Source organism: Miscanthus floridulus, chromosome 18, assembly GCF_019320115.1.
Source record: "Miscanthus floridulus cultivar M001 chromosome 18, ASM1932011v1, whole genome shotgun sequence".
Classification (NCBI taxonomy): domain Eukaryota; kingdom Viridiplantae; phylum Streptophyta; class Magnoliopsida; order Poales; family Poaceae; genus Miscanthus; species Miscanthus floridulus.
Window position 1 is genome coordinate 108,453,775 of NC_089597.1, and position 22,970 is coordinate 108,476,744.

Here is a 22,970-nt window from a genome sequence, read left to right on the forward strand (position 1 = left end):
TAGTTCCGGCTTCAGCCTTCTTCGAAAAGAAACATCAGTCCACACACACACAAAAAAAAGAAAATACACCCAACAACATTAAAACTTATTACACGCTGGTAATATACTTTTACTAGCAAATATATCCGTGTGTTACGACAAGAGAAAATAAACTATCTGATATTCATGGGATACGAAAACATGAATGCTACATATGTGTTTTTATATTTCTATAAAATTTTAAAAGTATATTTTATTATACGGTGGTCATATCCATAGTTATAGTTAAATATCGAGTTCCGTTTGTGATTCTAATCTTTGAAGTCGACGAAGAGTTAATTATCGATATGTTAAGTATTTGTCTGTTGATGATTACGACGGGATACCTCTCTATTTTATTTCCATCACTAGTAGAGAAACGACTTTTGATCCACTTCGAAATTTGGCTTTAGTCCCGGTATTTTTCGCGCCCGGGACTAGAGAAACCTTTAATCCCAGTTGGTAGCTCCAATCGGGACTAAAGGTCCCTGCCCAATGGCTACTGCGGCAGGCTTTTGCTGCAGGGGACCTTTAGTCCCGGTTGGAGCTACCAACCGGGACTAAAAGTTAACTTTTACTCCCGGTTGGTCCCTCCAACCGGGAGTAAAAGTCTACTCCCGGCTGGAGGCTCCGTCCGGGACTAGAAAGAGACCTTTAGTCCCGGTTGTTGTCTCCAACTGGGACTAAAGATCCCCTCCTATATACCCCTTCTTCCTCTCCAAGCCCGAGCCACTTCGAGCTCAGTGTTCTTGCTTCATCGCCGGCCTCTCTTCTTCCTCATCGCCGGTAATCACAAGATTTCTTCGATTTCTCCATCGATTCTTCGGTTCTAAAGGTTACCAACTTTATACTCTCATGTTTCATCAGTAGCATATCTTATTTTGTGGACTAGATACATGTGATTTTTTTATGGTGGATTTTTTTTATTTGTAAGCCATTTAAGCTCAAAATCACTTTAAAGTTTTCATATTTGGATGAAGGAAGGTTAAAGTAGTTATTCAAAACTAGTATTCAGCTTTCATTTCTAGCATGCATAGCACACTTCATGGTTTAGAGATATAGAGAATTTTAGAGTTTTTTTAATTTTATTTGTTTATAAAATAAGAAATTTATATTATATTAAAAATGAGTATAGAGAGTAGATGGCAACTGCTTTCGGGTCCTTGGCCTCTCATCGGGTTCCAAAGCGACTGAGGTCGGACCTCCCTCTCATTGCATGTGGCAAGTGTGAGAAGAAGATTGTGATGGAGTACCGGGTGAGGAAGGAGTGTTCCAACAAGGGCCGTATCTTCTACAAGAGTCCGGATCGAAATGTGAGTTATTTTGTCGCATTTGATGATTATGGTTAATTTATACTTATTTTCATGATGATTGTGATTAAAGTTCTAATTTTTTGTTTTAATTTTAGTGGGATGGCACTGGATGTTGAGGCTGGTACTGAGAGGAAGAGTATGTTGAACACGTGCAAAACTCTCTTGCATAGAAGGCTACGTCGGCTGATGAGGTAGTGATCCTACGGAAGAAGCCTGTAACAGAACCGACCAATTATACGAAATTAAGTAAGAAAATCATCCGCCAGCGCAGACGATTTAGCAAACTTAAGCCCGTATAACCCGGTAGTCTGTGAAATCACGAAGGATTTCAAACCAACTTCCATTCCAGCCAAGATCGTAATAAGTTTAGCGGTCACCATCACATATTACATAAAAGTTTTCATCTCAGATACATCAGAGTTTCAACGTAGTTATTACAAAACCAGTTCGAATAAAACAAGCGGAAGTCATTTGTTCAAACCACACACACACTCACGCGGAGTTCAAATATAGTGCCAGCGAATGATCATCTCCAACAAAAGCATCAGACGAGACGTAAGGAATGACCATACCCATGGTCCTAAGCATCACCCATCGTAGGATATAGGCAGTTGATACAGTAGCCGTAATACATGTGCCCATCTGCAACAAGTGGGAAATAAAACCCTGAGTACGAGAAGGTACTCAGCTAGACTTACCCGACATAACCGAAAATAAGTGACACCAAGGATTATGAAGGGCTTTATAGTAGGGTAGCTGACTCATTTGCAAAAAGAAGCATTTTTAGCATTTCAAGACCCTTTTCAAAAGCATTATTGCCAAGTTAATTATTATTAACCTGTCGACTAGATTTGCACCTATACTAGAGTAAACATGTGATTAAGCAGATAATGATAACCAATTATCATTAAACAACTTCCATACTGTCATATTCATTATAACTGTCCAAGTGTTCCATAAACATTTACTACGATGAAGTAACTCAAGTCAAGTGCTCACTATCCAGGAGCGATGGCGATTCGAATCGATTCCTAACCAGCTGGTGATTTATTCCTTACACAAACCTCACTCACCCGCTAAAGTGAGATATTGATCACCGAGTCAACTTTCCAGGTATCTCGAGTTTGCCAAGAACCACATGTACCCGGGGGCCGACCGACTGCACTTTGGTCTTATCATCTCGCCCCTGTATCCTACCACACCTGCTCCGGCACAGTGCGCTGCGGGCAATCTACTCGGCCCGAAAAATCTCCCAGCTTCGCAGTCAGAAGGTACTTTATCCGGCCAGCTAAATGTAAGGCATGCGTTCAACATGACTCGAGGCCCAACAACGGTCGGTCCTTAATCGACACAGACGGAAACACTACAGTCCAAAACTCTGCAAGTCTCCATCCGGTCTCAACTTCATTTAACACTTAGTTATACCATGACTTCATAGTCATCCAAGCAGATCCAGGTAACCACCTATAGCTCGCAGGTGACAGGAAATCACCCGACTTCTACCGGTCTAAGCCAGCTAAGCATTGACTCGACTGCGGATACCAGGGTAACAAGGATATAGTATAACAAAGGTAAACAAGGTATAATGCAGCAACGGTTGCAAACAACTCCTGAACGTAATACATCAATTAAAGTAAAGCATTTAATTAAATAATTGCAAACCAGGAGAAAAATGCTCCGGGGCTTGTCTCTCTCAAAGGAGCTCGGACGATGATCGAGGCACTCCGGAAGTTCCTCAACGTCCTCCTCATCGGCTTCTGACACTTTCTGCGGCTGCACCTCGAACTGCTCCTCGGGCTCCTCGGGTATGACGACTGGGTTCTCGGTTTGCAATCCTGTATGATGCAATGTGCGTAAGTGCTTATGCAATCGGTGCATAGGATGAGATGAATACAATGGATATGTTTGAATGCAAGGTAGTCAACATCATCCAAGAAAATATACTACAAGCACATGTCATCTACTGCATTCTCTTCTACTACTAATATGTTAAGTCAACACATTTTATTAAATGCTTCAAAGATACACCAAAGCTTTACTAATTTCTTAATCTCACAAAAAGCAACACTTAATTAAAACCTAATTAATAATAGGTTTGAATAGCAACCTCTATTTTTCTTGCTTAGAAAAATCTTAGAAAATTACTACAGCATAGTACTACCCTAAGTGGTCTACTATCTGATTTTCATGGTATTTAAATGAGTGGATTAGCCTACACAAAAATAACAAGCTATGGCATGATTATGAACATAAAAATACTTTGAACTGTGAAAAGTGTCAAACAACAGAGTTAGTATTTTTTCTAGGTTCTTCATAGCATACAATGACTGTACAAAAATTATCACATGCATGTTTTATACAAAGTTTGCTCTCTAGCAAAAATAACAAAAATCAGCCATTAAAGGTACTTGAACTACACCTCAAAATTTTCCCACAGCACATGCATGAAACATATTTTTTCTAGGAAGTACATTACATAAGAAGATTAACAAACTTAGAAATCATATTTTTCTGAAGCCTATAGATTTTTCTACATATTTTTCAAGTTATCAGCAATATACATGATTAAATAAAATTCTACAGCAAAGTATCTCAAAAATGACATACAAAAATTTTTCCAAGTAGATCTGATGATAAGGAACCTAGACAAATTTATTTCAACAGATTTGGAGCAACTTTGAGTATCCAAACATTTTTCAAACCATTTCTGTTTTCAAATAATAAAGAATAAATTAAAAACAATCATTCAATCGCTACTGGGCCAGCCCGCTGAAATCAGCTGGCCCACGGCCACTTTTGGCCTACGCGGCCCGAGCGCAAGGAAGGGGGAGACGGCCCGGCAGGGCGTTGACCCACGGCCATTCGGCCTGGCTCGGCTGAGGTAGAGGACACGCCGGCGCTGCGACGTCGCGGTGGCGTGGCTCGGCCACAAGGCCGGTGGCCATCTCCGGCCGAGACAGGGCGAGATAGTGGGCGCATACGATGCGCGAGAAGCTGGCGAATACGGTAGGGTAGCTAGGCGGGGTTGGAGAAGAGGAGGAAGGGGCCTTCCATGGCGGCCGAGCATGGCGGCGCCATGGCCGGCGGTGGCGAGGTGCGAGACGTCACTACCTGAGCTCGGCAGTCGGCGCAAACACGAGCATGACTTGAAGGAGAGCGAGGCGGAGCTGCGGGCGCGTGCTTGCTGGCCGAGGTGGAGGAGCCGTGGTGGATTTCGCCGGCGGGTGCGGTGGCGCGGCGAGAGGCAGAGCGAGTGCGCGCGGTGCTCGCGGAGAGGAGAAGCAGCGCGGGAGTGAGCGAGCGAGCGCACTGACTTCGGCAGGAATAGGCGAGCGCGTGGGCGCGGGCGCAGGCCGGCTGCGACGTGCAGCGGCGTCGACGGCGCATGGCCGCCACGCGGTGGGCAAGCTCTGCCGCGGTCGGGCGCGCGGCGCGGCGCGTCAGTGGGCAAGCGCGCGGAGGCAGGCCAGCGCGGCGCTGGGCTGGGCTAGGCCGAGGCGAGGCGCGCGGCGCGGCGGGATGCTGGCTGGGCTGGCTTCGGCCGTGGGCCAGAAGCGAGGCGGCGGCCCGCGAAGGAGAAAAAGCCCTTTTTGATTTGTATTTTCAAGGAATTTTTTTAAATGCCAACTTTCAAACATTATTTTGAGCAAGAAAATAACATCTTTTGAAAATGTACCAAAAATGAAAGTTGATTAGAATTTAATTCTCTACAACTTTGCTTTTATGACCAAAGCCAAATTCTTTCTAGATTTTGAATTGAAAAATCAAAGTCCATGTTTAACTCAAAACCTTAATTTTTGGGAAATTACTTTGGAAGCAAAATTTTGAATTAATTTGAATACAAACCTTGCTCCAAAAATTGAACTAAATAATCCTAGATGATTTACAATAGTAGCCAAACATGTTTTACTAACCTAGCAAGCAAAATCAGGGCAAAACAATTCTAACAAAGGTATGCAACATTTAGGTTTCACAACATGTTTCAAATGTTTCGAAGCAGTGTTTCAATTGTTATTTACATGATTAGGCATGTATGATTAGGATGCTTGATGATGCATGATATGTATGATTTGCAGTGACTAAATGCAGGCATAACACCGGGGTGTTACAAAGCCCATAGATGTTGAACAAACGCATGATATGTCTGTTTTAGTTGAAATTGGTCACGAAATCCTTATACTGCTGAAGTGTATTTTAGCTTTAGTTTTTTTAGTGGTAGTTGGGATTGTCTACATTGGAGCGAGACTTTCATAAATTAATACCTTGTGTGGTGTCATGCATGTCGTATAATTAACTAAATATGTTCTAGGTTTTAATATGGTATGTATGTCATGTAATACAGATGAGCTGGCATTGGATGTACAATACTGATCGCCGCTCCTAAGAGTTCATTGAGGGCGTGCATTCTTTCTTACGTGTGGCCGAGGCAAACAAACACGATGGTTTCATGTGCTGCCCATGTGCCATATGTAAGAATTTGAAGAAATATGCTAGCTCAAGGAGTCTTCATTCACACTTGTTGAAGTCGGGTTTCATGCCAAACTATATTTGTTGGACGAAGCACGGAGAAACCGGGGTTGTAATGGAAGAAGGTGAAGAAGAACAATGGGACAATGATGACATTGTTGCTGAATATGGTGCCTTCAATGATATTGCAATGGGGGAAGCTGAAGAAGAGGTAGGGGCAGATGAGCCCGCTGATGATATTGGTCAGGCCATTTGTGACTCACAAAGAGAATGCGAAAGTGAAAAGGTGAAGATCAAGTTCGAGCACATGCTAGAGGATCACAAGAAATTGCTATACCCAACTTGTGATGTGGGGCAGAAAAAGTTGGGTACCACACTAGAATTGCTACAATAGAAGGCAAAGAATGGTGTATCTGACAAGGGATTTGGAGAGTTACTGAAAATCCAAAAGAAAATGCTTCCGAAGGATAACGAATTGCCTGCCACTACGTACGAAGCAAAACATGTAGTCTGCCCTTTGGGATTAGAAATCCATAAGATACATGCATGTCCTAATGACTGCATCCTCTACCATGGCGAGGAGTACGAGAAGTTAGATACATGCCCGTTATGTCATGCATCGCGGTATAAGATCAGGCGAGATGACCCTGATGATGTTGAGGGCGAACGTCCCACAAAGAAAATCCCTGCCAAGATTATATGGTATGCTCCTATAATACCACGCTTGAAATGTTTATTCAGAAACAAAGACTATGCAAAGTTATTGCGATGGCACAAAGAAGACTGTAAGGTAGACAATATGCTAAGACACCCTGCTGATGGGTCCCAGTGGAGAGCAATCGATAGAGAATTCCTAGAGTTTGCAAATGACGCAAGAAACTTAAGGTTTGCTTTAAGTACGGATGGTATGAATCCATTCGGGGAGCAGAGCAGTAGTCATAGCACTTGGCCTATTACTCTATGTATCTACAACCTTCCTCCCTGGTTATGCATGAAGCGTAAGTTTATTATGATGCCAGTGCTCATCCAAGGCCCAAAGCAATCTGGCAACGACATTGATGTGTATCTGAGGCCACTAGTTGAAGAACTTCTACTTTTGTGGAACAGACCAGGTGTACATTTGTGGGATGAGCATAAACAGGAGCACTTTGACCTGCGAGCATTGTTGTTCGTAATAATCAATGTTTGGCCTGCTCTAATTAATCTTTCAGGACAATCAAACAAGGAATATAATGCATGCACTCACTGTTTTGATGACATTAAAGGTATATTCTTGAAAAAATATTGAAAGGTCGTGTACCTTGGCCATCATCGATTTCTTCCTACGAATCACCCCCTAAGAAAGAAAGGCAAGCATTTTAATGGTAAGGCAGACCACCAGACCAAGCCGGGCAACCAAACTGGTGAGGATGTACTCAATATGGTCAAGGATATGAAGTAGTATTTGGAAAGGCACATGGCAGTGAACCTGTTATGAACGACACCGACGGTCATGCACCCATGTGAAAGAAGAAGTCCATATTTTGGGAGCTACCCTATTAGCAAGTCCTAGAGGTCCGTAGCACGATCGACATGATGCACCTGATGAAGAATCTTTGTGTGAACCTGCTAGGCTTCATGGGTGTGTATGGGAAGCCTAAGGACATACTTGAAGCACGACATGACTTATGGTGTTTGAAAGAACGAGACAACCTACATCCAGAGAAGACAAATGATGGATGCCATTACTTAAGTCCTGCCAGCTACACTCTTAGCAAAGAAGAGAAGGAAAGCATGTTTGAATGCCTAGCAAGCATCAAGGTACCATCTGGATTCTCCTCGAATATAAATGGTATAATAAATGTGCCAGAGAAGAAATTCCTAAACTTAAAGTCCCATGACTGCCACGTGCTCATGACGTAATTGCTTCCAGTTGCATTAAGAGGAATTCTACCTCCAAATGTATGTCTAGCCACCGTGAAGCTATGTGCATTCCTCAATGCAATTTCTCAGAAGGCAATCAATCCAATGGATCTAGCTAAGCTATAGAATGATGTGGTTCAATGTCTTATCAGCTTTGAGTTAGTGTTCCCTCCTTCCTTCTTTAATATCATGACACACCTCCTAGTTCACCTAGTCAAGGAGATTAGCATTCTCGGTCCTGTGTTCCTGCACAACATGTTCCCCTTTGAGAGGTTCATGGGAGTCCTGAAGAAATATGTTCACAACCGTGCTCGGCCAGAAGGAAGCATCGCTAAGGGCTATGGAACAGAGGTGGCCATTGAGTTTTGTGTTGACTTTATTTCCGACCTTGACCTGATTGGTGTTCTTGAATCGTGACACGAGGGGAGACTAAGTGGAAAGGGGACACTAGGGAAGAAACCTTATATTGGTACGCAGGACAATTATTTTAATAAAGCACACTACATAGTTCTGCAAAACTCCTCCTTGGTGGATCCGTATATCGAGACACATAAAGAGTTGCTCCGATCCGAGTTTCCAGGGAAGTCTGAAGCTTGGATTACGCGTCAGCACATGGAAACTTTCAGCGACTGGTTGCGAAAAGAATGTCAGGGTGATGAGAGTATTGATGAGCAACTGTATTTGTTGGCTAGGCAGCCATCGTGGTATATCCTCACATACAAAGGGTACGAGATAAATAGGAATACATTTTACACAGTAGCCCAAGATAAAAGTAGCACCAACCAAAATAGTGGTGTCCGCATAGATGCCACCGACCCTAATGAAAATAAACAAACATATTATGGCCGCATAGAGGAGATATGGGAACTAAACTATGCACCTACTTTTAAGGTACCTTTGTTCAAGTACCAATGGGTAAAGGCGACTAGAGACGGGGTAGTAGTCGACAACTAGTATGGAATGACAACCGTGGACCTCAACAATATTGGGTACAAAGATGAACCGTTCGTCCTTGCCAAGGATGTGAATCAGGTGTTCTATGTCAAGGACATGTCTACAAAACCGAAAAGAGAGAAAAACAACAACGACCCAATCAATGAGCCAAAGCGCCATATAGTTCTTTTAGGGAAAAGAAACATCATCAGAATTGAAGACAAGTCAGACATATCAGAAGATTATGAAAAGGATGACCGAATTCTACCCTTCACAGTGAACAAAGACCCAAGCATCCAGCTAAATGATGTGGACACTCTATGGTTACAGCGCGATCATAACCAAGAGATATACGTTAAGAAGTTCACTACTGTATCCGCTTGATATATATAGTGATGTTTAATAGTGTGTAATAGAGGTATTATGTAATAATTGTGAATTCAGAGATGTTTATTAGGTATTTCCTTTTTTTCTATGTTCATATTAAATTTATGTTTGATGGTAGGATTTCCATGTCGCTTTTGGATAATGAGTGATGAAAAAATGAAAAGATTTACGTTAAAATGATGTGAAAACAAATTTCCAATCGAAAACAAAAGTTTTAATGATTTAAATTAAACACTATATTTTTGCATTAATGAAATAGTAATTATTAATGACATTATGTTTTAATATTTATAAGAAAAAACAAAAAACTTTAGGTCACACAATTTTCCTGTGTGCAATAAAGCAAAAGTAAATCCATATTCTTTTAAAACAATTTTATGCCTTGTATTTAATTTGTTGTGCAATTAACAAGACTTTAACATTTTATAGAAAGAAATATATAAAAAATAAATGGAGCTTGAAACGGGCGGGAAGTGAAACTGCAACCTAACTTTAGTCCTGGGTAGATCTACAACCCGGGACTAAAGGTGGACTGCATTTTTTGCGGCCCGCCAAAATACACCTTTAGTCCCGGCTCGTAATACCAGCCGGGACTAAAGGTCTTTTCGTCCTAGGCGTTTACAGGAGCCAGGACTAAAGGTCCCTCCCCTATATAAGGTGGTCGTTTCTTCTTCCTCCTCACTTTTTGTCTTTGTCACCCATCGCCACTACCGTCGTCGCCGACCTTGTCACTGTCGCTCGTGGCCACCTCATCGTCCTTGACCTCGCTGCCGCCAGACCCGACACCGATCTTCTCCTTCCCGACCTCCGACGCGCTCCAACGCCGCCCCCCCAACGCCGGCCGCCCCACGCGCCACCAACGCCGCCGGCCCCAACATACTGTGTATTGATATATATAAATTTGTTATATATATAAATTTGTTATATATATATATATTAGAGAGTTATAAATTTGTATTGTTATATATATAAATTTGTTATATATATATTAGAGAGTTATAAATTTGTATTTTTATATATATAAATTTGTTATACATCTATATTAGAGAGTTATAAATTTATATTGTTATATAGCTAAATTTGTTATACATATATATTAGAGTTATAAATTTATAGGTTATATATATATATATTTGTTATACAATATTAGAGAGTTTATAACTTTGTATAATATATAATGTTATAATATAGAGAGTTTAATATATGTTAGATATATATATAATAGCACTTGCCAATAAATATTTTTAGAAAATAAGAAATTAAAGTTATGCTTTGGAGACTTGAATTTTGATATGGTTTTTATTTTTTATAGATATATATAGTGGTGTAAAAGCTAGATGGTTGCCCCGAGTGACAACATGGATGAAGAAATGATGGATATTATCAACACCGGCACTCAATTTGCCATTGGTGACCAGTAGGATGTAGATGACGGGAGTCAATACCTGGCTTTTGAAAACAAGCAAGAAAATATTGTGCAAGAAAATATTGGCGAGGTATATATATTTATATATATATTTGAATATTATATATATATATTTGAATATCTATCATCTATTATATGTACACATGATATTTATTTATTCTTTTTTTATACGTAGCCCTCTGGATCGACGACCATAACGGCAAAAAGCAAAAATATTCGAGGCCCGAAAAAGCCATTGGAGGAGCGCTATATAATATCGGAATTCAATATCGAGACAGGCGAACCACTTGGTCCACATGTAAGTAAATTCGTGCAACACTGTGGGTACCTTATAAGAGACAGACTTCTGATCAGTGTTTGTGAATGGAAGCAAAAGATCAACGAGCCTCATGTTAGTTTTATCTCTGATCTTGATCAGAATTTAATTTGGGATGATATCCTTCAACATTTCACGTTACAAGCGGATGATTATGATGATATCAATGATGATGAATTGAAGGAGCTAGTTCAAAAGTGGGCTATGAAGAAGATGGCCACACAATTCTAGACTTGGAAGAAATCCCTATACACGAAATACGTCAAGAAGAATCTAACGCCCAATTTTAATACTAGGGACCCGCTCATGAAGTTGAGGCCCTACTAAAATGATTTTGTACAGTATAAGACATCGAAAGAGGGTAAGGAACGGGTGAGAAGGAACCAAAAGAATGCCCGACAAAAGGTATACCACCATAACATGGGATCGGTGGCTACGCGACTGCCATTCCTAAGTAGGAAAAATGGAAGCGGTCATTCTTGCCAAGGGTATCACACCAGAGTTAACAAATGTTTTAGTGATCTGGCTCTTGACATTTCAGGAGGTAATGGGGAAAAGACTCTAGGAGAAGGAGAGAAGACATTCATACTATGGCGCAAGCGCTATATCATTATTCTCAGAATCTCTAGTCCACCGTCGCTTCCTCAACTGCCAGACAATAGGTGCGAACAAAAGTGAACGAAACAATTTTTTCACAAATTTTCTATTGACATGCATGATTAATAATAATAATTTCTTATACCTAATTATTCTTTTTTGTACTCACACAGCAGAGCCTCCGCCAACCTAAGTCCAATTATTCAATCTTCAGATCATCATAGTGCTCCGGGCAATGATTATGCAACGCCACCACCGCTGCCACCTCCAAGGAGGTCTCCAACGCCTCCAAGGAGGTCTCCAACGGCTGCCCCGCCTCCCTTGATGACCAAGAAGCAGCCAGCTCCTAAGAGGTCCGCCCCGCAAATGAAGCCGTTGGCCCACCAGCCGGCAAAGAAGAAAGCCTCCTCTAATCCAGTTATTCCTCCAAAAATGTCTTACGAGAAAAGTGAAAAGGAATTAAATGTTGCAGTACAAAAAGATGTGAATAGTTTCTTTGAAAAAGTAAGAAAGCAACGAGAAGCGAGGGAGAACCCGGAGAAACCGTACTTCTACCTACCTCCAGATCTTCTAAGAAAGAAGGTGGACCAGAAAAAATGGAAATCTCAAAAGACCCTGTCAAAATCGGACTACGACCGATTTCTCACCAAGTCATTTGAGGCGGCGCAGAAAAAGACTAGAGCAGGGAAATGTGTTGCACAACTCGGACAATAATCGCAACAATCAGTCCCCCCTCTTGTCATTCGTAATGAATATGGTTTAAACTTAGACTTACTGGACGTCGATTTTGAGGACCTAGTTCGGTTTTACGAGGATACTGGTTTGGACCTTGCCCAAGTGCTCGCTGAAGGACCATCTGCTCCGAAAGTGGATCCTTGGAAGAAATTTGAACATGGAAAGAGTCTATACAACCCTGAGACCTTAGGTGAACTGGGTATGTAAATATACCTACTAAATAAGTGGTACATGGTGGCGTGTGAATGGGGAGAGACGACCTTTGTTTCTGTCATAGTTAGAAACCAACATTACTTCCGTAGCGATGACGTTATATATGTCGAGTTTTTAGAATTACACCAACTATGCCACCTGGACTCTCTGGACAAAAGTCTCATTAACTGCTATTGTCTGTAAGTGTGATTATTTTCTACTATTAAAGTGTATATATATAAAGCTACATGTATATATATAAATTATATATCCTCACACTATATTTTTATATATGCAGATATGAGATGACAGAACTCAGAAAGAGAAAGGATAATGATGTTGGTTTCGTTGATCTAAATGTCGTATTCAAACACCCTAATCCCCCGTCTCAATGGAAAGCTGAACTCGAGAAAAATCTCATGAGGTTCTTAGTGAACCAACAAAATAAGGACATACTCTTCCCCTACAACTTCAAGCGAGTGTTAAATAATTAATGTCGATCATATGGACATTTGTTCAATTATTTGCTTACTAGCTAAACTATCTCCCATATATATATATGTTGACTCTAGTTAATGTCGATCATATTTGTGTATAAAAACATATGCAACAATCACTGGATATTGATGGTCATCGATATGGCCAATAGTCGATTGAGTATCTTAGACTCGTTAAGAAAAGAGCAAACAGAGTACCAAGACATGATAGATATTATCCAAGGGTAATTTGGTCTCTCTAGCAACTATATATACCCCGATCTCTTAACTGCAATAATTATTAAATGCCAAATTAATTTTTTATTTTATTGGACGCAGTGTTTGGAAAAGTTTCATTGAGGAACACCACATGAAACATTGTAAAGCGCCACTAGATGTAATCGCACACAAAGTAAGTACTAGCTATATATATATATATATATATATATATATATATATAATTCAATTAACACCATGCATGCTTTCAATTCACCGGATCTTTTTTCTCGTAAAAGTGGGTTCTGAAGCAAGAACATGGGATAAACTACTGCGGATACTATGTTTGCGAGTTCATCATGGCGTACTCAAAAAGAACTCCTGAAGAGATCCTCAAAGTACGTTATATAAATATATTCATATATTCACAATTTCTTTTATTGCTCATATATATTAGTAATCACGTGACCAACACACACACATACACATATATATATATATATATATATATATATATATATATTAATACTTTTCCTTTAACTTTTATTGAAGACTCTATGGTTGAAGGAAAAAGTCATGCGACGTGATCAACTGAAAGCAATTGAAGAGACCATAGCAGGATTTCTTAATGACCAGGTCTTAAACCCCGTCGGCGAGTTCTACAATGACATGAACGAAACATGGAAGCCAAACCAGATGGAGTGAATTTGTTATCCCAATGATATGATAGAATATACAATGCAAGCTTTATTTGTATAATATATATACATATTATATGTACATAAAATAACATACAATATATGTATATGCATGTAATATATACGTTAGTTTCATACTTTAGTTTGTACAAAATGTTCGAACATTATAAGCGTGTAGAATACATATATTATTAGCAGCGTAGAATGCATATTCGAAAACCTATTCGAAAACCAAAACGAATCATCAATTGAAAATAGAAACAAAAAAAGAAAAAAAGAAAACCTTTAGTCCCGGTTGGTACCAGGCCGGGAGGCCTCTTTCGACCTCTTTAGCCTCGGTTGGTATTACCAACCGGTGGACCTTTAGTCCCGGGCGAGAAACCGTAACTAAAGGAGGGACCCTTTAGTCCCGAATTCGTGCCCCCGGTTGAAAAACCGGAACTGAAGGGGTTTCTCAACCGGGAGTACAACTTATTTATGTACTAGTGCATGTGAATACATCCTGGAGACGTATTTATTTAGACTGAACTGGATCATAAACGCTCCAAATTTTAGTTTACAGTTTGATTAATGCGACCATCAGCTGAACCAGATTCTAATAAGACCTATCCTTTCTTAGAGTCAGCAGATTTTACTTTCTCAGAGTCATGATAATTTTTTTAGATAATGAAAAATAGTTCCACCTTCAGCCTTCTTCGAAAAGAAATATCAGTCCATACAAAAAAACAAGAAAATACACCTAACATTGAAACTTATTACGGGTTGGTAGTATACTCTTACTAGCAAATATATCCCTGCGTCGCAACGAAAGAAAATAAGCTATCGGATATTCTTGGGATGCGAAAACATGAATGCTACTTATGTATTTATGTTTTATCTTTCTATTAAATTTTAAAACTATATTTTATTATACGATGGTCATAACATCCATAGGCTGTTACAGTTAATATCGAGTTCCGTCATTAATTCTAATCTCAAGTCGATATGCCAATTATTGGTTAGCTGGGTTAGCTGTTTGAAGTATTGGGCCAGTTGGGCCGAAACGTCCAGTATTGGGCCAGTTGGGCCGAAACGTCCAGAATAGAACCCCAACACCGCGGGAGGTGGTCCGAGCCTCCGAAGCCTGCTAGATTGCCGCTGCAGCCCTTCGTTTTTCTCGTTCCATTGCCCTGCCGGCCGCCGCCAACCCCAACCCCGTTCTCCGGCCCGCCGCGCGCGCGCTCTCCTCCCGTGGCAACGACGAGCGGCTGTCGCTGCCGCTACGCCAGGTGCCAGCCAGGTCTTCTTCGGTCCCTTCGCCGGCGACGAGCATTACCAGGTACGCGCACCCCTCTGTCTTCCCTTCCCCGCTGTGCGAAACCGTGCACCCAAACCCTGCACTCGGATCTGATACAATTACAAGTGTATACATGTATTATGCATACTAACTTCGACTGTTTTGCAAAAAAATATCGGTACACCCATGTCCTTTACTTGGTCCACCCTTGTCCCTTGGTATAGCTGGAAAGGTAGGGTTTCGTGTTATGATTATGAATCTATGCCCTAGATTGTGACTTCAGAATCAGGCTCTATCGAAGCCGGTACTTAGATTTCGACTTCGTAAAGAGTTGCCAAAAAATATTTGATGCACTTGACTTGGTGATGCCTTTTGCTCGTAGTGAATTCGTGAATGCGAGCTGTGTTTCATTTTGTCAATTTCCTGCATAGGGAACTATTTAGACTGAATTGTCAATGGTAACACAAATTTGATGGTTGCTTGTAACAGTTTGCTCTCGTTAGTAACAAAAAAGAGCTGCAATTTGGGAACAAGGTGTCCAGGGGGTTTAATAGTTCTCAAATATGTGGACTTAGTGTGTGAACTCTTATGTGCCGTTTGGATGGGATAAAAATTCTTAGATTCTAGTATCCCACATCATCCAAGTTTCATTGTATTTTGGGATTCTAAAATTTTTTGAGTAGATAATGCTCTAAAATCTCCCCTGTTTGGATGGTGTTGAGATTTTTTTTAATCCAAGTTCTCAGAACCCCAAAGGATTCAAACGGTGCTTTAGATTGTACATGTATTGTAGTTTATGCAAATTCTGTAAGACATAATCTGCTGCCCCAATTCTCTCTTTGCTGCAGATTAGGATTAGGAACTGGTCAGCATGGCTGTCCATTCTCTAGTGTTGTAGCTTGTAAGGCATTAGCCCATCTAGTACTAGTAGTTGGTAGAAACTACATCAGCCATGTTGGTAGTGGGCTGATCTAAGCAAGGGACTTGTAGTACTAGGAGTAGTTGGGGATGTACTCAGCCATGCTCATGTGTACCTTATAGTTGGTACATGAGTTGTATATATTCTACCACTATGCAATGAAAAAGGCAGTTCGGTTGCCACAACCAAAGGGCAGAGCCTTCATCTACAGTGTGTGTGTGTGAGCTGTGCTCAACCCCTTCTTCTATCTCTAGCCATAGTGAATGAGTGTGCGTGCTGGTCAGCTTACTGCTTACCTGTGCAGGTCAGCGACACTAGTTGGCTGACGCTGACTCGCACCAACTATGGCGAGTGGGCGGTGACCATGAAGGTCAAGCTCAGAGCCCGACGGCTCTGGAACGCCATTGACAAGGGCACCGACAACGAAGAAGATGACATGTCAGCGATGGAAGCCGTCCTCGCTGCCGTGCCGACGGAGTACAGGGAGCCGCTGGGGGCGAAGAAGACTGCTAAGGAGGCGTGGGAGGCCATTGCAGCGATGCGCGTCGGCTCCGATCGCGCAAAGAAGGCGACGGCCCAGCTGTTGAAGCAGGAGTACGCCAACCTCACGTTCAAGGATGGTGAGTCGGTGGAGGACTTCTCCCTCCGTCTGCAGTCGCTCGTCAGCAAGCTGGGGAGCCACGGCGTCACCATCGACGAAGAAGAGGCGGTCTCCAAGTACGTCCACTCCGTGCCGATTAAGTACATCTAGATCACTCTCTCCATAGAGACGATGCTGGACTTGTCCACCCTCACCATTGAGGATATGACCGGCCGTCCGCGGGCGGTGGACGAGCGCATGGAGTAGGCCACAGCAACGACGGACAGCGGCAGGCTGCTGCTGACAGAGGAGTGGGCTGCCCGGATGAAGGAGAAGAAGTCCGGGGAAGCCTCCTCCAGCCACGGTGGCGACGGCAAGCGCCGCGGCAAGGCTTCTTCGGACAAGAAGAAGAAGAAGGTCGACCCCAACGCCTGCCGGCGTTGTGGGAAGACAGACCATTGGGCAAAGGAATGCCCAAACCGCAAGCAGGAGAAGAAGGCCGAGGCTCACTTGGCGCAAGCTGATGATGATGATGAGGCTACTCTCCTGATGGCAACGTTCTGTGCACTGCACGACATTGAGGCCAAGGAGAAGGGAGAGGTGATGGCGGTACAGGAGCACGGGAAGGCTCTGAATGCTGTCAACCTCGATGAGCCGCGCGCCCAAGTCCACCTCGGACGTGTGGGCGGCGAGTAGGAGCAACGGTGGTACCTGGACTCTGGTGCCGGCAACCACATGACGGGTTCTAAGGCGGCTTTCTCCGAGCTCGATGGGAATGTGACCGACACGGTGAAGTTTGGCGATGGCTCAAGGGTGACAATCCGAGGGCGCGACACCATCATCTTCAGGTGCAAAAATGGCGAGCACCGCGCGCTGACGGATGTATATTACATCCCGCAGCTGCGTTCAAGCATCATCAGCATTGGCCAGCTGCATGAGCGCGGCAGCGAGGTGCTGATCAAGGACGGCGTGCTCAAGATCAGGGACCGGGAGCAGCGGCTTCTTGCCAAGGTGAAGAGGTCCCAGAACCGGATGTACCTGCTCAACTTGAAGGTGGAGAAGCCCATTTGCTTGGCTACACAGTGCACGGAGGAGCCGTGGCTGTGGCACGCCCGCTATGGCCATCTCAGCTTCGACGCCCTCGGCAAGCTCGAGAAGATGGTCCGGGGGCTGCCTCACATCGAGCACGCAGGCGAGCTATGTGACGGCTGTCTGTCCGGGAAGCAAAGAAGGTTGCCGTTCCCGAAGTCGGCTAAGTATCGCGCGGTAGAGGCCCTCAAGCTGGTCCATGGTGACCTCTGCGGGCCGATCACGCCGACGACGCACGGTGGGCGTAAGTACTTCATCTTGCTGGTGGATGACTGCAGCCGGTTCATGTGGCTGCAGCTTCGAACCAGCAAGACCGAGGCAGCGGAGGCCATCAAGCAGTTCATGCCACGCGCGGAGGCCATCAAGCAGTTTCATGGAGGACCTGTGTGAAGACCACTGGACAGCAGTGAAGAGGCTGCTGCGCTACGTCAAGGGGTCGCTTGATCAAGCGATCATCTTCCCCAAGCACGGCGGCAAAGGTGGGCTGAGGCTCATGGTCTTCAGCGAGGCGCCCCCAAGACCGAGGAAGGTGAGCTGGAGCTCACTGTTTTCAGCGATGCAGACATGGCGGGCGACATTGACTAATTAGGATTGGGAACTGGTCAGCATGGCTGTCCATTCTCTAGTGCTATAGCTTGTAAGGCATTAGGCCATCTAGTACTAGTAGTTGGTAGAAACTACATCAGCCATGTTGGCAGTGGGCTGATCTAAGCAAGGTACTTGTAGTACTAGGAGTAGTTGGGGCTGTACTAAGCCATGCTCATGTGTACCTTGTAGTTGGTACATGAGTTGTATATATATTATACCACTATGCAATGAAAAAAGGCAGTTCAGTTGCCACAACCAAAGGGCAGAGCCTTAGCCAGCGCTGGAGCATCTGCAGAGTGTGTGTGTGAGCTGTGCTCAACCCTTTCTTCTACCTCTAGCTATAGTGAGTGAGTGTGTGTGCTGGTAAGCTTACTGCTTACCTGTGTAGGGCAACGAGTGACCAACAAATTCCAAACCTGACTGTTCAACTTAAGATATTATGTGATGTTTTAATATATTATACTTTTAGTTATTTTCTACTTGTATTACTGAAACGCTCGGGAAATTTTATAGTTGTTTAGCTAATTGCTCATTGGATCATATCAAATTGTGTATTGGTGGCTCGGCATGTCCTAGAAATTAAAATCCTAGATTAGCCTCTGTTTGTTTGTACCACTGGCTGAGGGGTTAATCTGTTTGTGAAATATCATTATAGTTTCTAGGACACAAGGTAGTTGTTGCTAGAATTCAATCTGTGCAATTGCATTACACATGCTTTTGTTCTACAAACACACACATGTATGGACATTCCTTGTAAAACATTGTTAATACTTTTGTTCATATTCAATGCCCGGAACACTTAGCTTATCTAGGCTCCTCTGTAAATAATAGTGTGTAGTGATATTCTACGGCACTGAGGATCGACACTAATGCCCCTGTGTATTTTAGCTCCCAGCAGAATTCAGGTTCACATACAATTTGCATTCACACGCATAAGGTGCTGGATCTTTCTAGCTTCTAGACCCAAAGCCGCTCTAGTTACAGTCAACTTTGTGCATGGCTGACTGTCACCAAGCCAAAAGCAACCTTGTGATGTCTTCCTGTTATTCTGCTGCAACACCTAACTTCTTATCCGTGTTCACTCATGCCCCGTTGTCCCTGTGAAGTTCTCCTGATGTGCCTCCTATGTTACATGGATATGGCCGACACATATAGGCCCCGTTCGGCTGGCAGAATTTTGACTGAAACTGGCTGAAAACACTGTTCTGGCTGAATTGTTGTGAGAGAAAAATACTGTTCCGGCTGAAAAAAGAAGCCGAACAAGCCGAATATGGGGTAAGCCGAACGGGGCCATACATGGGCCGGTACGTATCTACGCGATGGATACGGCCCAACCAGCCCAACAAGCGGCAGACCACACGGTAGTAACCTTCCCACCCCTAACCCTGACCCTAGCCATAGCCCCTCCCGAGTCGTGACTCTTTTGCGCCAACTCCCACACTCGGCAGCACCGAGCGCCGACGTAGCAGTGGGAGGAGTGAGCGCCGCCACTTGCCGGCTGACATCGACAAGCCTCCGCGGAAGCCAGTGGCCACACCGGCGAGTTCTTCCTTCTCCGCCAAACTGCCGATCCACACGGGAAGAGCCACCACGACGCCCACGGGACTGGGGACAGGGGAGAAATCCGACGGCACAGCGTGGATCCGGCGACCTCCGGGCTCCGGCGAGTGGTGACCAGTGAGTTTATCGCCTTCCGTCCTTCCCCATTCTCGATCTACTCTGTTTCCTTAGTTCTTGTTCTCCACTTCCTCTCCCTGTTCCTGATTAGTGTTATTTCTATCTACTAATCTAGTATCCAGTAGATGGCTTCTCTAAATTTGAGTAGTGCTAGTGCTTCTGCTAGTTGCCTCTCCCTGTTCCTGATTAGTGTTATTTCTATCCACTTATCCAAGTATCCAGTAGATGGCATCTCCAAATTTTCTCCAAATTTGAGTAGTGCTAGTGCTTCTGCTAGTGCTAGTGTAGGATCTGTTGCCACAACGGACATTAAGGACTATGGGATCATGTCAACATTCTGGAGAGGTCTAGAACTGGTGGAGGGAATGCTTTATGGAGATGCAAATATTGTCCAACACAAAAGCTCAATAGCTGCACTAGAGTTGAAGCACATTTGCTGCAAAAATCAGGAAGGGGGATAAGTAAATGTCCAAGGGTTACATGTGAAATGCTTAGTGAAATGGGGAAGGAAGTTGAAAGGTGTAAAGAACTAGTGGAAAGAGGGAAGCAACACACTGTGTCCTTGCCTACTGTACCTTATTCAGGCAATGATAGCAAAAAGATTGCTATGTTTCTTGTTTGTCAATTTCTCATATTATGGACTTATGGTGAACTCACTAAACTCTAGTATGGACTTGTTATTTGTGAATTTCATGTATCACTATAATGTATGCAGTACGCACTATGAACTTATGAAGTTATGTTTTAAGATTTTAATATGCATTATTGTTTATTTGTATTAAAAAATACTAAAATGTATCCGCGTATTGGTTTTTTTTGAGAAATTGTCGTATCCGTATCCTTCCAATAATGATACACATATCCGTATCTGTGCTGCATCTCATGTGACCTGTGGCCCGTTTTGGTAGCTGACACTACTCCCTTCAGTCGCAGAAGATTGGTGTTTTGTAGATGGACCAGGTCTCCTGAACACAACTTCAACTACATTTCTACTATAATGTATTTGTTGACTGCCAAAGTTTTTTTGATAATAATGAAACTATTTTTTGAGAAAAAATCCATCCTGTCCATTTTCAAATGTTTTGTATCAATGTAAACAAATGTAACTGATTATCAAAATTTTGATAGGTTGATTGCATGTAAACCAGATCATGGTTATATATGCCAAGTTTGAACTAGCTTCAGCTATTGTTTAGTTATTTTTCCACATATGACCTAACATTTGGCTTGATCGTTGCTATAATGCTGTAATACTGTTTTATTGGCATTTGTTATATTCATTTTACTATTTGGATATACTGAGCTGGGGGCTTCACTTCCATTCTTAGTTAAAGACACTGATTTGTAGAGATAATTCGCTGTGATTCTATATACATGATTATAAAATGTGAGTTGAAGGTTTGAGTCAATATTTTTTGCTGTTGTTTTATGTGTGTATACATCTCTATTGCAGTCTGTGTGTGATGTGCACTTCGTGCAGCTATCTTACAATTTTCCTTGCCACAGGAACTTGATCTTATATATACAGACTTCAAGATGTTCTCGGCTCCAGGCAACAATTCTTTGGCTCTTGTAGCCCCACGACCAGGGATGGAGCTGGCTAATGTTCAACATCCAAATCAGGCTCCGGGGCCTGGAGGCAAACAGCGCACATCCAGCCTGGAGGCACCGATAATGCTACTTACAGGTCACCAGAGTGCTATCTACTGCATGAAGTTCAATCCTGCGGGAACTGTGATAGCATCTGGTTCCCATGACAAGGATATCTTCTTATGGTATGTCCATGGTGAATGTAAGAACTTCATGGTACTGAGAGGGCACAAGAATGCTATTCTTGACCTTCAGTGGACTACTGATGGGACCCAGATCATCTCCGCAAGTCCTGACAAGACTCTGAGGGTCTGGGATGTTGAGACTGGCAAACAAGTTAAGAAGATGGCTGAGCACTCATCATTCGTCAACTCATGTTGCCCAGCACGGAAGTGGCCACCTCTTGTGGTTAGTGGTTCAGATGATGGTACAGCAAAGCTGTGGGACTTGCGTCAGAGAGGTGCGATACAAACTCTTCCCGACAAATATCAAATCACAGCAGTTAGCTTCTCAGAGGCAGCAGATAAGGTATTCACTGGTGGCCTGGACAACGACGTCAAGTGGTGGGATCTTCGCAAGAATGAAGTGACAGAATATCTCAAAGGACATCAGGACATGATCACTGGGATGCAGCTTAGTCCTGATGGGTCTTACCTCCTGACCAATGCAATGGACAATGAGCTCAAGATCTGGGATCTGCGCCCTTACGCACCAGAGAACCGGAACATCAAGACTCTTACAGGTCACCAGCATAACTTTGAGAAGAACCTGCTGAAGTGTAGCTGGTCGCCGGATAACCGCAAGGTCACTGCTGGGAGCGCGGACCGCATGGTCTACATCTGGGACACAACATCAAGGCGCATCCTGTACAAGCTTCCTGGGCACAATGGTTCTGTCAATGAGACTGCTTTCCATCCCACCGAGCCGATCATTGGATCTTGCGGCAGTGACAAGCAGATCTATCTGGGGGAACTTTAAGGGACTATCAGTTCTTTTTCAGCTAGAAGATGTTCTTGTGACACTTTGATGAGTAGGAGAAAAGGAGGCATCCTGTTCATTTGCCTGAGAGTTGGAGTACTCGTTTGGCTATCAGGATATGTCATTTGTAGATTGTCTTAGCCTATTGAGCCCAGTTGGGTCTGTGGTCTGCCGTTCACAAACTGCTCCATGCTTTGTACCTTCTGGCTTTCTGATGTTAAACTTGATGCCATGCTTGAAGGTCACTGATTGCATGCACTGTGTCTAGAATCTTACTCTCTAAAAACTTGCCTGCCGTAGTGCTGTATGCCATATTGTTATCTTTTCTAGTCGTCTGAAACTAATTGGAGAAGTGATACCGCCTTCTTGGCATGATTTGAAATCTCTCTCTCAAAATTCTCCTTGTTCTGTGCTTGTGTTTTTTGCAACAATTGGCGGTGCTGGAGAGTTAACAGCTGTTTTATTAGTGAAGGTCGAGCGCTTGTGGAAGCTGCCAAGTGATTGTTGCTTCATTTTCATTGGGCCTGGACTGATCATTTATGAGCATAATTACATATACTCTCTCCGTCCCAAAATAATTGGAGGAGTCAAACAACT

General features: G+C 43.1%; 1 pseudogene; it reads left to right on the forward strand.

Annotated features, from left to right (window-relative positions):
• The first annotated feature begins 14,798 nt into the window (after positions 1–14,798).
• LOC136520798 (uncharacterized) lies at positions 14,799–22,702 on the forward strand (annotated as a pseudogene).
• The last annotated feature ends 268 nt before the right edge of the window (positions 22,703–22,970 follow it).